This window comes from Vipera ursinii, assembly GCF_947247035.1.
Source record: "Vipera ursinii genome assembly, chromosome: 1".
NCBI classification, from domain to species: Eukaryota; Metazoa; Chordata; class Lepidosauria; order Squamata; family Viperidae; genus Vipera; species Vipera ursinii.
Genome location: NC_139512.1, coordinates 45,532,688 through 45,547,101, shown reverse-complemented (window position 1 = coordinate 45,547,101; position 14,414 = coordinate 45,532,688).

Below are 14,414 nucleotides of genomic sequence, written 5' to 3'. Positions count from 1 at the left end.
GTTCTAGAGTCTCAACATCTTTTTTACATTGTGGTGACCAAAACTAGATGCAGTATTCCAAGTGTGGCCTTACCAAGGCATTGTAAAGTGGTATTAACACTTCATGTGATTTAATTCTATCCCTCTGTTAATGCAACCTAGCACTGTGTTGGCTTTTTTGGCAGCTGCAGCACACTGCTGGCTCATATTTAAGTGATTGTTCATTAGGACTCCAAGATCCTTCTCACAGTTACTACTCTTGAGCAAGGTACCAACAATATTGTACCTGTGCATTTGGTTTTTCTTGCCTAAATGTAGAATCTTACTTTTTTCACAATTGAATTTCATTTTGTTAGATAGCACCCTTCTCTCCATGTAGATGCAGTTCCATTGAGGACCACACACTGAGTATGGCCATCTGGTGATGATGCTGTCTAACCCACATTTACTATCTTATCAAGTAGTATGTTGTGGTCTACTTTATCAAATGCCTTATTGAAGTCCAAGTAAATTATATCTATAGCATTTGTTTAGTCCACTAATTTTGTCACCTGGTCTAAGAATGGAATAAGATTTTTCTGGCATGAACTGTTTTTGACAAACCCATGTTGGTTTTTGGTTATGACTTTGTTTGCCTCTAGGTGTTTGCTGATTTGTTGCTTGATTATCTTTTCCAGAATTGTCCCAGATATAGAGGTCAGGCTGATAGGTCTGTAGTTTCCTGGTTCTATTTTTTTCCCTTTTCTGAAGATGGGTACTGCATCAGCTCTTTTCCAGTCCTCTGGTAAGTTCCCCAGTGCTCCAGGATCTTTGAAATATATAGTTAACATAACAATCTTCCTTATATGGAGAGGATAACTTTTTTCTCAAAATAAACTGCACTTATTTCAACAACTTAAGGCTTTGAAATGCCTGACCTGATGAGTCCAATTAACATCAGCAAATGAGCCAAACAGCAACAGTAGCCATAGTGCTACTAAAGAAATTCCTTTGCAAGGACATCTTTGGGGAAAAAGCCATAGAAGTAGGCTTTACGGCTGATCTTAGGAACAACATGCAGATATAGAATATAGAAGTGGCTCATCATTTTTATAATGGAATAACAGATTTGGAAGGGACCTTGGAAGTCTTTTACTCTAACCCTACTTAAGCTGAAGACCTTATACTATTCGAGACAAATGGCTGTCCAATCTCTTCTTAAAAACCTCCAGTGGTAAAACACTCACAACTTCTGAAGGCAAGTGATTGCACTGATTTATTGTTCCAAATGTCAGGAAATTTCTCCTTATTTGTAGGTTGGATCTCTCTTGATTAGTTTCTATCCATTGCTTCTTGTCCTGTCTTCAGGTGGTTTGGAACATAGATTAAACTCTTCGTGGCAGTTCTTCAGATATTGGAATATTGGAATTCTTTTTTTAACTTCCCAGTCTAGTTTACATCTATATCGATATAAACTCCCAGAATTTTAGAAATTGGCAAAATAGTGCCTCCTTGGCATGCACATGTACATGCATGCACACACACACACACACACACACACAATTATTTAAATGTTTATGTTTAAAATAGATTGATAGGATATATTTCAGCCTGAAACTGAACTGAACTGAAAAAAAGTTTTCTCACACAATTTTCTGAAAGTGAATATAAACGCTGGATCCATGGATAATACTATGTGGTTTTTTTCCTTGCAAAAATAAATTTGATCTAGGGGATGACAAATTCTTTCAAGTGAATGAAATGATTGAGAGTTCATTTTCATGCTCTTCCTTTTAATTTTTAAAGAGCCTGGTGTGTTTATGACAATGGATGGGCCTCTTGAAGAGTAGATATCTCTGCTTATGGCTTGGCCACATATCAGAGAGGGAGAAGAGCTTCTACTCTTTAGAGTTCAGCCTTGCTGTATGCATGTCATACATTTAAAAATAACAATAACAATGTAAACAAAAGATACTTCAGTCATCATTATAAAAACAGGTAGATGTTAAATGGTGAGCATCTTACCCTGCTCTACTGATATTTCTTTCAAACTGAAAAGTGCATCAGTCAAGTTTAATGACTAACAAGTTTGCATTTCTAACTTCAACTGAAAACCACATCTGCATAAAGAACATGGACAAATCCAGATAATTTAATTTCAATTATGGTACCTTTATCCACAAATCCTCTCAATACAACTTTGGATCAGCCCAAAAGGTAAAGGTAAAGTTTCCCCCGCACATGCGTGCTAGTCGTTTCCGACTCTAGGGGCCGGTGCTCATCTCCGTTTCAAAGCCGAAGAGCCAGCGCTTGTCCGAGGACATCTCCGTGGTCATGTGGCTGGCATGACTAGACGCCAAAGGCGCACGGAACGCTGTTACCTTCCCACCGTAGTGGTCCCTATTTTTCTACTTGCATTTTTACATGCTTTCGAACTGCTAGGTTGGCAGAAGCTGGGACGAGTAACAGGCGCTCACTCTGTTACGCGGCACTCGGGATTCGACCCGCCAAACTGCCGACCTTCCGATCGACAAGCTCAGCATCCTAAAAAATGCACACTGAGATTACAATATGTGCAATTTTGCTATCTTCTATGCTCTGCTAGTCACAAATTTGTCTGAAATGCTTCAAGGCAGAGATGGCATGCTTTCTTAGGTTGTATTACATTCTCAGATCATCGGAGCACTGTATCAGGATAGGATATGTAGACAATTGTGCACCTGGCAAGTGACTCAACCAATTCAGAAAATGAGCTTCATTCTTTTTGTTGAACTTAAAAATGCATGCTGATAAAATTTAATTACCGCTTCTGGAAGGGATGACTTAGATCAAGGCATTCTAAGCTAGCAGAATAGTTGTTTCTGAATCAATAGAAAACCCAAGAGATTCAAAATAGCAGCAATATCAACAATCAAGGAGAATCAGGAAGAGCTGGTTTGTAAAAACCTCAAACAAAGACTGGAAATAGACCCTTGCAAAGACATGGAAGAATTCTGCTAATTATTGAACTTTTATCTCCTTTGAAAAGAAGGGAGGGAGCAAATTTCAGTAGAAATGTTAATTGTTCTTCTTAATTAAAACTTGACAGCTTATCCAGACAGTTGGGAAGTAGAGTGTAAGCATATGCATACATTATCAGGCTAAATATGCAGGGAGTGACAATGTTAACAGGAAATTTACCTAATAGTTTTGTTATTCATATGTATATTCGAACACAAGAGAACTTTGATCAGTTGTGTAACATGTTGGCATTCTTGTTATTCTCTTTCTCTTTCTTCTCCTTTCAGCCTACTTGCTTTTACATGATTAGAGCAAAGCACATGCTTGAAATTTCAGGCCTGCAATGTTGTGCCACAGATTTAATTTAGAACATTTTTTTCCATAGGTATTTTTTCCTCCAGCTTAGCAGGTAAGGAAATTTAGAAACTGAGAAACTTCTATGAATAGTGACATATTAAACTGGAAAGAAAGAATGAAGGGGATGACCAAAGTAAAGTGAATGGACTTAGTTACAAAGGTGATGAGTACACTATTGGAATGTATTTATTTATTTAGCAAATGGTGATGTTACATTAGCCAAGAGACTACAGTGTTAATGCAGAGTAGTAGTTTGTCTGCCTAAGATTGCGAGGCCTGCTTGGTTCATACTTGGTTCATACTTGGCCTGCTTGGTGCACTTTCCAAGGTGCACCACAGGGGGAGAGCTAACTCTACACCAGAAAGAAAGATGAGCAGTTTTCCTGCACATCATCCAGGAACCTCTCCCTCCACCCAAGTGACCTCACAAACAGGAATCACAACCAGGAAGGTCCAGCACCAGCAAGATTCTAGCCATCTGTATGAAGTGCTGACTTCTCTCCCCATCAAAGTGATACCTATTTATCTACTTGCTTATAACATGTTTTTGAATTGCTAAGTGGTCAGAAGTTGAGGTGAGAGATGGGCCATGCAATGTAGGACTTAAACCACTGGAGCAAAGACCATCACCAGCATAATTAAGCCACTGAGCCACTGCACCTCTACATTATGGGAACATATGAAGCAACAGATTATTCTAGAGAAAAATCTATCTATATAGGCATTAATGGTTATGGACTTACCAGGCAGCCTTTCCTCCATCCTTTTGGAGGGTTTCTTCAGTCCATCTGGATTGACCGCCATGTGGTTCAGACTCCTGAGGCATCCCTCCTTTGTTGCCCCTCCCGGGCAACATTCTAACCCCTTGGGGTCCCCGGGCAGATCAAAATTGGGCTAAGAAGTCAGAGCCCCAGCTTCTTACAGCTGTCTCATTGAACACCAAACCAGAAGCATTCTTTAGAAGTATAGCTATAACATACATGGCAAAAAACCCAGAAAAGACAGCAATATACACTGTCAAAAGAAAAATTTGAAAAACTAGAATCAGAACTGCAAATGAACTTGCAAAAGAAGATTCTGAAAAGATAAATGGAAACAATAAAACACAAATTAAATCTGTTGGATTCCGAAAAATCAGCACAGCAAATAAAAAGAGCAAAACAAAACTTTTTTGAAAATGCAAATAAACCAGGAAGATGGTTAGCTTATAAACTTAAAAAACAGAAGGAGAAAATGATAAACAATTTAGTAAATGAAAAAGGTTGCCTACAATTTAAAAATGAAGAAATAAAAAATATAATTAAAGAATATTACAAGAAACTGTATGACACAGAAGAAATTCCAAGAGAGAGAATGATCCAATATCTGGAAGAAAATAATCTTCCAAAAATTTCAGAAACCTGTAAGATTATGTTAGAGGAAAAAATAACAATGATGGAAATAACAGAGGACATAAGAAGGCAAAAAAAACCCAAGAAAATACCGGGGCCAGGTGGACTACGAAGGGAGTTATATAAAGCTTTACAAGATATACTAAGTGAACCGCCGAAAGACATTTACAATGAACTTTTGTTGGCGGCTAAGCTCCCAAATACATGGATAGAATCAAATATTATCTTAATACCAAAAGAAGACTCAGATTTGACACAGATAAAAAATTATAGATTGATATCATTACTAACTGTGGATTATAAAATTTTTACTTCAATAATGGCAGCGAGACTGAAAAGATTCCTATTTATACATTCAGACCAAAATGTTTATTTTTTTTTGTCAAAGAGACAAATTAAAAATAATTTAAGAGTGATAATGGATATATTGGAATATTATGAATTACATCCAGGGAAACAACTGGCACTAATATTCCTAGATGTTCAAAAGGCATTTGATAATGTTGCCTGGCAATTTATGATTCAGCAATTAAAAATAATGGACTTTGGACAGAACTTTATAAACATGATAAAAACAATATACAATAAACAAACAGTGAAAGTGATTGTGAATGGATATTATACTAAAAACTTTGAGATATGAAAAGGCACAAGTCAAGGATGTCCATTATCTCTTTTGTTATTTATTTTCACTTTGTAAGTTCTAAATAGAAATATTAGACAAGGTATAGAAATTAAAGGACTATAAATAAAAGGCAAAACATATAAATTACAAGCATTTACTGATGATTTGGTATTTATTCTAGAATAACTTTTGGAGATGATTCCTAAACTATTAGGAAAGATAGAACAATACGGAGAAATGGCAGGACTGAAAATAAACAGAGAAAAAAGCAAAGTAATAGTTAAAAACCTTACAAAAAATGTCAGAAAAAACAGAATTGCAAATAGTTAAAAAGGTCAAATATCTAGGAATATATTTAACAGCAAGATGTTCAACGATAAAAGAAGATAATTATACAAAACTATTGAATTAAATAAGACTGGATTTGGAAAAATGGAAAAAACTTGCAATTGTCAATATTAGGAAGAATTGCTACAGTGAAAATGAACATACAACCCAAAATCTTATTCTTATTCCAAACAATAGCTATAAAACTTGACAAAAAAATTATTTGAAGACTTAAATTTATTAATCTTGAAATTTATTTGGCAAGGAAAGAAAGCTAGATGAAAATGTTACAAGATGCCAAGGAAAATGGAGGTCTTTTTTTTATTGAAAAGTTTTTCAATACATTTTATCTTTAACAATCCCTCCGCCCCACCCCCTACCCAACCCTTCCTAGCCCTCCCTAACCCTCCCCCCTCCCCTTCCCCCCTCCCCATCCCCGACTTCCCAGAGCTAAATACAAGGTATAAAAGTAAAAACAATCATAAACAACCATATGCTAACAACAATAAGCTATTAGGTCTATCGTACTCTAGCTCGTATAAAATGACTACAAGCAATACTAATATCACCTCAAAACTTATTCAAATGCTAAATGAAACTTTTTGGTCCCATATTTGTTCTGGATGTAATCAATCCACTTTTTCCACTCCGTAATATAACGTTGTTGCGAATGGTCTTTCAAATAAGCCGATATCTTTGCCATTTCCGCCAGGTCAGAAACTTTTAAAGTCCATTCTTCTATAGTCGGCAGTTCCTCCTTCTTCCAATATTGACCTACTAAAAGTCTTGCTGCCATAATTAAGTTCAACATCAACTTAGTGTCCACAACAGTAGTATCCGTAATTATGCCCAATAAAAACAATTGCGGACAAAATTTTATCCTTGGAAAATGGAGGTCTTGATTTACCAGAGTGGGTTTTATATTGTCAAGCATCTACATTAATGTGGGTAAAAGAATGGATAACTCTTAGAAATAAAAGGCTTTTATATCTGGAGGGGCATGATTTACAATTGGGGTGGCACACTTTTTTATGGTACGGGAAAAACAAATTTCATAAATATTTCCAAAATCACTATATAAGAAATGCATTATTAACAATGTGGGAAAAACTAAAATGTAAAATATATTTGAAAATTCCAGGGTGGTTGTCAACAATGGAAGCATTTGTACACCCAAATTTAGTTCACTTTGAAAAAATCTGAACATATAGAGATATTCTAAACTCTAAAGGGAATTTAAAATCTAAACAAGAAATGGAAAATCAGGATATCAATTTATCATGGTGGGCACATTTACAAATGCAAGCTAGATATGATAAAGATGTTTGTTGAAGATGTTTTCAAGTTTGTTGAAAAATTATTACTGAATGTATAGGAAAAAAACCCAATAAAAACTTTTACAATAAATAAATAAAGCACTGGACTAGGAATGGAGAAACATGAATTCTAGTTCTGCCTTACATACAGAAAACAGTCTTTCAGTCCTAAGATGGAAACAGCAAACCACTTCCAAATTGGTTGGAAATAACTAGAAAACTGAATGAAGAAATGATTGGGAACTTTTACAGGTATCATAATGGGCAAACATGGTTTATTCCATAAGTATTTTAAAATAACTTTGAAATTCCTCATAATTTGGCAATTGTTAATGCATGTATCGGAAACTGATCTTTTCTGTTTCTCATACAAACAAATTTTAAAAGTAGTGTAATTAGCTCATTAATACTGCTCATAAAAACTGCTGCTTCAAGCAATACTTTCAAAAAGAAAAAAGAAACACTGCTTCAAGCTGAAAATCTAGGTAAAAATAAATTTGTTTAAATTTAGACAGCAGATCCTTAAACTTTTGCATATATAATTACATAGCATTAATTTAGCTTCAAGTTGCAGAATATTTTCAAAAACATAGCTCTTTTTTAATGGAACATTTAAAGTAGGATTTTTCATACATTTGTTAGCATTCACTTTTTCTTCTTCTTCTGCTAACATGCACTTCATAGAGGAGGAGAGGATATTTGAGACATCTGTGTTTTGCGTTTGAAGCATTGCTGGTTTTTCCCTTTATTCCCTATAGAACTATCAGCAAACCTTTGAAGGAGACTACAGACCTGAAGTTGACAATGTACAGAAATCCACAGCTACCATTCTGACTTGTAGACTAAGACTTTAGAAAGCTTCAAGCTTCTTAACAAGGGCAACCAGATTTGGGGTGCAAAAATTTAGAAGACTACTGTACGACATCAGAATTAGAATTTGCAGGTTGTCTGTAGCTTTGCAGGCCTGACAGAATCTTTTTCCCTTTGTCAATTGTGGCATTGCATTCAGCAGCTGGCCAAAAGGATATCACAGCTACATTACACATTTGGGGGGAAAAAGAAATGAAATATGTTGGTCTTGATCTCAGGTGGCAGGAGGGCAAAGAGGACAGACTTTCCCATTCATCATATACTTATGAGGACATTAATCGTCATTCTGTGGCACTGTATACATTGAAAGATAAATGACAGAGAACATACGGAAACAGTTTCAGGTAAGCAACTCCTTCCATGAACCAACTATTTTGAGAATCAAAACATCTTGTACAGTTGCAGTTGATATATTTCTAGGCCCTTGTCTGCATCTGTGTTCTCCTGCACTGCTGCTAAAATTAAATCTTACACTTAAAAAAAAATCTCTTGAGCATTGCTCTGGCAGTATTAAAGGCAGTATTAAAGGAAAGAACAGGATCCAGAAATCTGGATTTCTGCAATGAAACAGATCAGCAATAAAAGTTAAAGCACTTAAAAAGTTAAAGCAGTCCTAGTAGCAACTCTGTGTCTGTATTTTATTTTTGCATATTTCTTTTTGTTGATTTTTTAAAAAGCCTTTTGGAGTTGAAATGTAGCTAATTGTGAGTGTTATAGCCCACCTGTACAAATGTAAAGGTATTTATTTACACACATAGACCCAAAGACATCAAAACTGATTTTCAAGATCATAGGTTTCACAAAGCAGCTTGCACTATTGTTCATTCTGAAAATGCTGTTAATGGACAATCATTTTAAATGAGTGAAATAGCCTTAGTTAACATGAACAAACTGTATTATGTTTCTAGTTAAAAAAACAGGAAGAACATTTTTATATAAAAAAGATAAAAAAGAACATATTGCAAACATGAATTGTTTTCAATGATAACAAAAAATGAGTGTGTACACGTGCAAAAAACAGAGACTGGAGGAGGAGATGTTTTTGATGATCACACTGAATGAGTGCATGCATGTGTGAATGGAGGAACAAAATTTATCTGGTTTTTCTTCCTTTTATATCCAAAATTAAATTCTGCTTCTTTCTGTGAGTGTATTCTGGAAAACTCAGATGAAAGAAATTACATGGCATGCAGTTAAACCCCCAACAGCTTTTTCCTTAAATTAAGCATGTGACACCATGATCCAAGTAGGAACAACTGGATATGAGGAAGGGAGGTTTAAACTTAAGCCTTTCATTAATTTCAGTGTTATGGGATAATTTTGTTTTTGTTTTCCTTTGAGTCAGTGTTCATTCCTGGTGACTACTTTAGGTAGTCCCTGCATTTTTGTCAGCACGATTTTAAAAATGATATGCCATTGTTGCTTTCTAAGGCTGAGAGTGATGGGCCTACGATCACTCAGATGAGACTAGAACTCATGGTCCCCTGGTATCTAACCTTGTGCCTTAACCACTATATCATTGTACTAATGAGAGTCCATATCAAGATTCTAATTAGTACAATGAGGGAGTTTGGTTTTTAGAAGGCAATTGGAACTAGCAGCTGAAGTCTCAATATGCATTGAAGGCTTAAACCAGGGGTGTCAAACTGCCGGCCTGTGGGCAGGACGCATCACCAGGAAACTATGCCCATCCCTTTGCCAGCAATGGTGAAAAAGCTGTGATGCATTGCATGACGTCACATGACATTGCGAGTTTGACATGTCTGTCTTAAACTCTTCATTTAGATATTAGATCAAAACTAGTACATGAAGGCAAAACTGCTGCTTCATGGTATGCAGATAATTTCAAATGTTGGCATGTGTTAACCCTTCATTTCTGGGGCTTCATGCTATGAAGAATTGACATGCAGTCAATTGTTAGAGAATTTTTGCCAACCTCACAGGTAAGTCATTCAGCATTTTACCATTAGATTGTCCTTTTGAATAAATATTAACATGCATCTGCACATGTACATCAGAATAAAATAAACTTGTATGAATAAAATCTCATGACTCTTCTTGTGAGAAGAAAATGTTCTTAGGTATGCAGATCAGGGACTATAGAAGACATAGCCACTTGCTATGTTTTTTATTATTATTATTTCCTTTTGAGGAAAAAAAAATATATTTCTTTGCAGAAGAGCATATTCTGTATGCCCTGAATTAAGTTTTCTTTAAAAAAAATTAATTTGATTTAGAATTCTCAGCCATGATAGACTTCAGTGTTTATATCTATGCATTCATCTAGACACTCATCTACACACTCACAGATCTTTCCCTTTTAGACAAATGTTCAGAGACAAAAACAGCAGCTGGTTAATCCAAGTTTTAAATTAAGCTTTTTTCAAACATTTGCCATCATAAACTCTTCAGGATTGATCACTAAGAGCATTTTCTTCCATCGTTTTAAGCAATATGGACAAGTGTTGGGAATTAGATATAGGTTCATGCAGGAATTTGAAAAAGAGGAAGTGAGTTTCACCGGCTGGATTTAGGCCAATGAAAGTTTCTGCATCATGAAGGTGGGGGAGATGAAGTAAAAATGCAATAGGAATAAAAGGTACAAAAAATAGAATTTTGGCAAGGGTTATGCAAATATTATAATAATAATAATAAAAAAGAACTGATGGCAGAGGGATATAGTTGTCAATGTTCTTATTATATATTATCTATATTACAAGGACTAGCAAAGCAGTAAAACTTTCAATTTTAGCCTTCAGTCATTCAGTGTCATTGTAATCAATATAGTCATCCCAGGGGAGTGAATAGGAAATATACAAAAAATGCAGAAATTTCTGTAGATGAATGGTATCAGGTACATTACCACTTTTTTATTCACACATCTCTTTAGAGCAATAGCTCTCAATAGAAGATCTTTTCCACTAGTGGAACTATACACAGAAGTCATTTCAGGCTTTCCTAGATTGTGATCCATACATGTGATCCAATTTCCTTCTGGAAATTGGAAGCAAATGTCCTGTGCAACGAGGGACAGGATCAGTAACTGATGAAGAATAATGAGCAGATCTTGTATTATGTCTTAATACTGTAATAGGATTTTTTCTATGTCTAAATAATAGGCTGCTCTACAGAAACCTGGAAGGGAAGCCTTACATGCCATGGGTATAAGTGATATCCAGTTAATACTATGCATGGTTACTCTGATATTAGCCCTGTTGAGTACTGTGTGAGTTAATCCCAGGTATAAGTATGTACATCTTGGCCAAAACTCAACCAGGATTATCTTGGTGCTAAAAGACCACATATTCAGCTATCTCCATTTTTGAAACTATATTAAGTGTGCCCCCTTCCTGAACTGCAGTTGCCAGCTAAGCATCATAAGAAGCCCAAAGTATAAAATAATAACAGACAGCTGGAGCATAGGGAAAACAGGGTTTGAATAATAAAACTAGTTTATAATTAAAAAGAACTCTAACAAATAGAATAGAATAGAATAGAATAGAATAGAATAGAATAGAATAGAATAGAATAGAATAGAATAGAATAGAATAGAATAGAATAGAGCTGGAAGGGACCTTGGAGGACTTCTAGTTGAGCCTCCTGCTCAAGCAGGAGAACCTATACCATCTCAGACAGGTGAATGTCCAATCGATTCTTAAAAATCTCCAGCTAAGGAGAAATTTCCTGTGATGGAGCGCCCATGATTTCTGAGGGTAAGCTGTTCCACTGGTTGATTGTCCTCACTCTCAGGAAATTTCTTCTTAGTTCCAGGTTGCTTCTCTCTTTGATCAGTTTCTAACCATTGTGTCTTGTCCTTCCCTCTGGTTCTTTAGTGAACTACCTGGGCCCCTCTGCCTTGTGGCAGCGCCTTAGATACTGGAACACTGCTATCATGTCTCTCCTATTCCTTCTTTTCTTTAGACTAGCCAAACCCAAGTCCTGTATCAGTTCTTCATATGTTTTAGTCTCCAGGCCTTTGATCATCTTAGTTGCTCTTCTCTGAATTTTTTCCAAACTCTCAACATCTTTTTTGTGATAAGGTGACCAAAATTGGCTGCAGTTTTCCAGGTGTGGTCTTACCAGGGTTTTATAAAGTGGTAATAATACTTCATGTGATCTTGATTCTATGCCTCTGTTTATGCAACCCAGGACTGTATTAGATTTTTGATTGCTGCTGCACACTGCTGGCTCATAGTCAAGTGATCATCCACTAGGACTCCAAGGTCCCTCTCGCAGTTACTGTTTTTAAACCAGGACTCACCCAATCTGTATTTGTACCATTTTCCTGCCTAAATGTAAGACTTTGCTTTTCTCCACATTGAAACTCATTTTGTTGGATAGGGCCCATTGTTCAAGTTTGTCAAGATCTTTTTGGATCCTGAGTTTGTCTTCTGGTGTGTTGGCTACTACTGTCAGTATGGTGTCATCTGCAAATTTGATGAGTTCCCCTTCAATTCCCTCATCTAAGTCATTTATGAAGATATTGAAGAGTACTGGGCCTAAGATGGAACCTTGTGGTACCCCACTGCTTACTTCTCTCCATGTGGATGTAGTGCCATTGAGGACTACTCATTGAGTATGGTTTGTTAGCCAGCTAAAGATCCATCTGGTGTTGTTGTTGTCTATTTCACCTTTTCCTAGCTTACCAAGGAGTAGGTTGTAGTCTACCTTGTCAAATGCCTTACTGAAATCTAAGTTTACTATGTCCACTGTGTTTTGCTGGTCTATAGTTTAGTCACTTTATCGAAGAATGAGATGAGATTGGTTTGGCATGATCTGTTTTTAACAAACCCATGCTGGCTACTAGTTATGACTTTGTTTGTTTCTAGTTGTTTGCATATCTGTTTTTTTATTACCTTTTCTAGGATATTCCCAGGTATTGCTGCTAAACTGATTGGTCTGTAGTTTCCTGGGTACGTTTTTTTCTTCTTCTCTTGAGGATGGGGACTACATCAGCCCTTTTCCAATCCTCAGGAACTTCCCCGGTGCTCCAGAATTTAAGAAATATGTGGTACAACGGTTCTGAGATAACATCTGCCAGATCCTTCAGAATTCTGGGATGTAGTCTGTTGGGTCCCAGTGATTTGTATTCATCAAGGTTAGATAGGTGTTCTCTTAAATAAGTATAGTCTTAAATAAGTATAGCAGCCACATTCTTAAAACCTAAGAATATAACTTCTTAATATGTTCTAAGGATCAATTTACATAAGCATTCAGAAAGAGTTCTCGACACCCCTGGACTAGAAGATCTTCCAGCTCCTATCCTATCCTATCCTATCCTATCCTATCCTATCCTATCCTATCCTATCCTATCCTATCCTATCCTATCCTATCCTATTCCATTCCATTCCACTTTGAGCACTCCATAAAGTACAGGAAATGGTTTAAGTTTCTTCTTCTGGAAGATTTGATGAAAGAGGACATAATTCAAAAGATCATTAGCTTCTTTACTAGAGATTTCTTGAAACAGAGACAATCATTGGTTGGCTGCAGGAAACATCCTTCTTCTTAAAATATTTCTTCAAAACAATTTAGCTGCAAAAATGTATCATATATTAAAATGAAGGGAAAGAAGATCTAATCTACACTAGAGGTTTCATGCCAAATACTACAGTTTCCTGAAGTGATTATAAAGAATCCAAGGATTGCCAAAGAGAATGAGTAGGCAACTGGGAATAAGAATGAGAGAAGTCATGTCAACATGTCTGAGAAGGCCTGAGAAAGTATTCTCCATTTACTTATAGTATAGGGGTCTTCAAACTTGGCCCTTTGATGACTTGTGGACTTCAAGCTGCAGAATTCTTCAGCCAGCATGTGTATTGTAAATCATTCATATGGAAAATGGAATAATTTCAGGATAGTATCTGTGAGCTCATATTTATAGAAACATCCTATTGACTGTATCAGTAACTAGCACCCACACTTACTATAGCAGAGGTCTTCAAACTTGGCCCTTTTATGACTTGTGGACTTCAACTTGCAGAATTCTTCAGCCAGCCTGGCTGAGAAATTCTGGGAGTTGAAGTCCACAAGTCATAAAAGGGCCAAGTTTGAAGACCTCTGCTATAGTAAGTGTGGGTGCTGGTTACTGATATAGTCAATAGGATGTTTCTATACATATGAGCTCACAGACACTATCCTGAAATTATTCCATTTCCCATATGAATGATCTACAATACATATTAAATTAACCCTTCCTTATTATCAGTTATTACTATAAGTTGAAAAGGCAATACTGTATTAAAAATGTAGTTTGTAACCAGCAAGATAAAACACCTAGCTAAAATACAGGATGCTATTTAAATAGCTGAAAATTATCCCTTAGCTACTCAATTCCAGACATGAAATGTTAGCCATTGACAGATGAAAGTTAAATGAAGAATATTTCTGGAAAATACTCAGCGTTTGATGTTAAAAATGATTAAGTTCAGCAAAACCACCTTCCTTTCTTTATGTTTTATGCATAGAAAAGACCATCAGAAAGAATTCTGAGTTGATCATAGAAGCTGTGGTGTAGTAAGAAGGAAAGGCAACATTAAGCAGAACATGAGCATGTCACATTTGTTATAA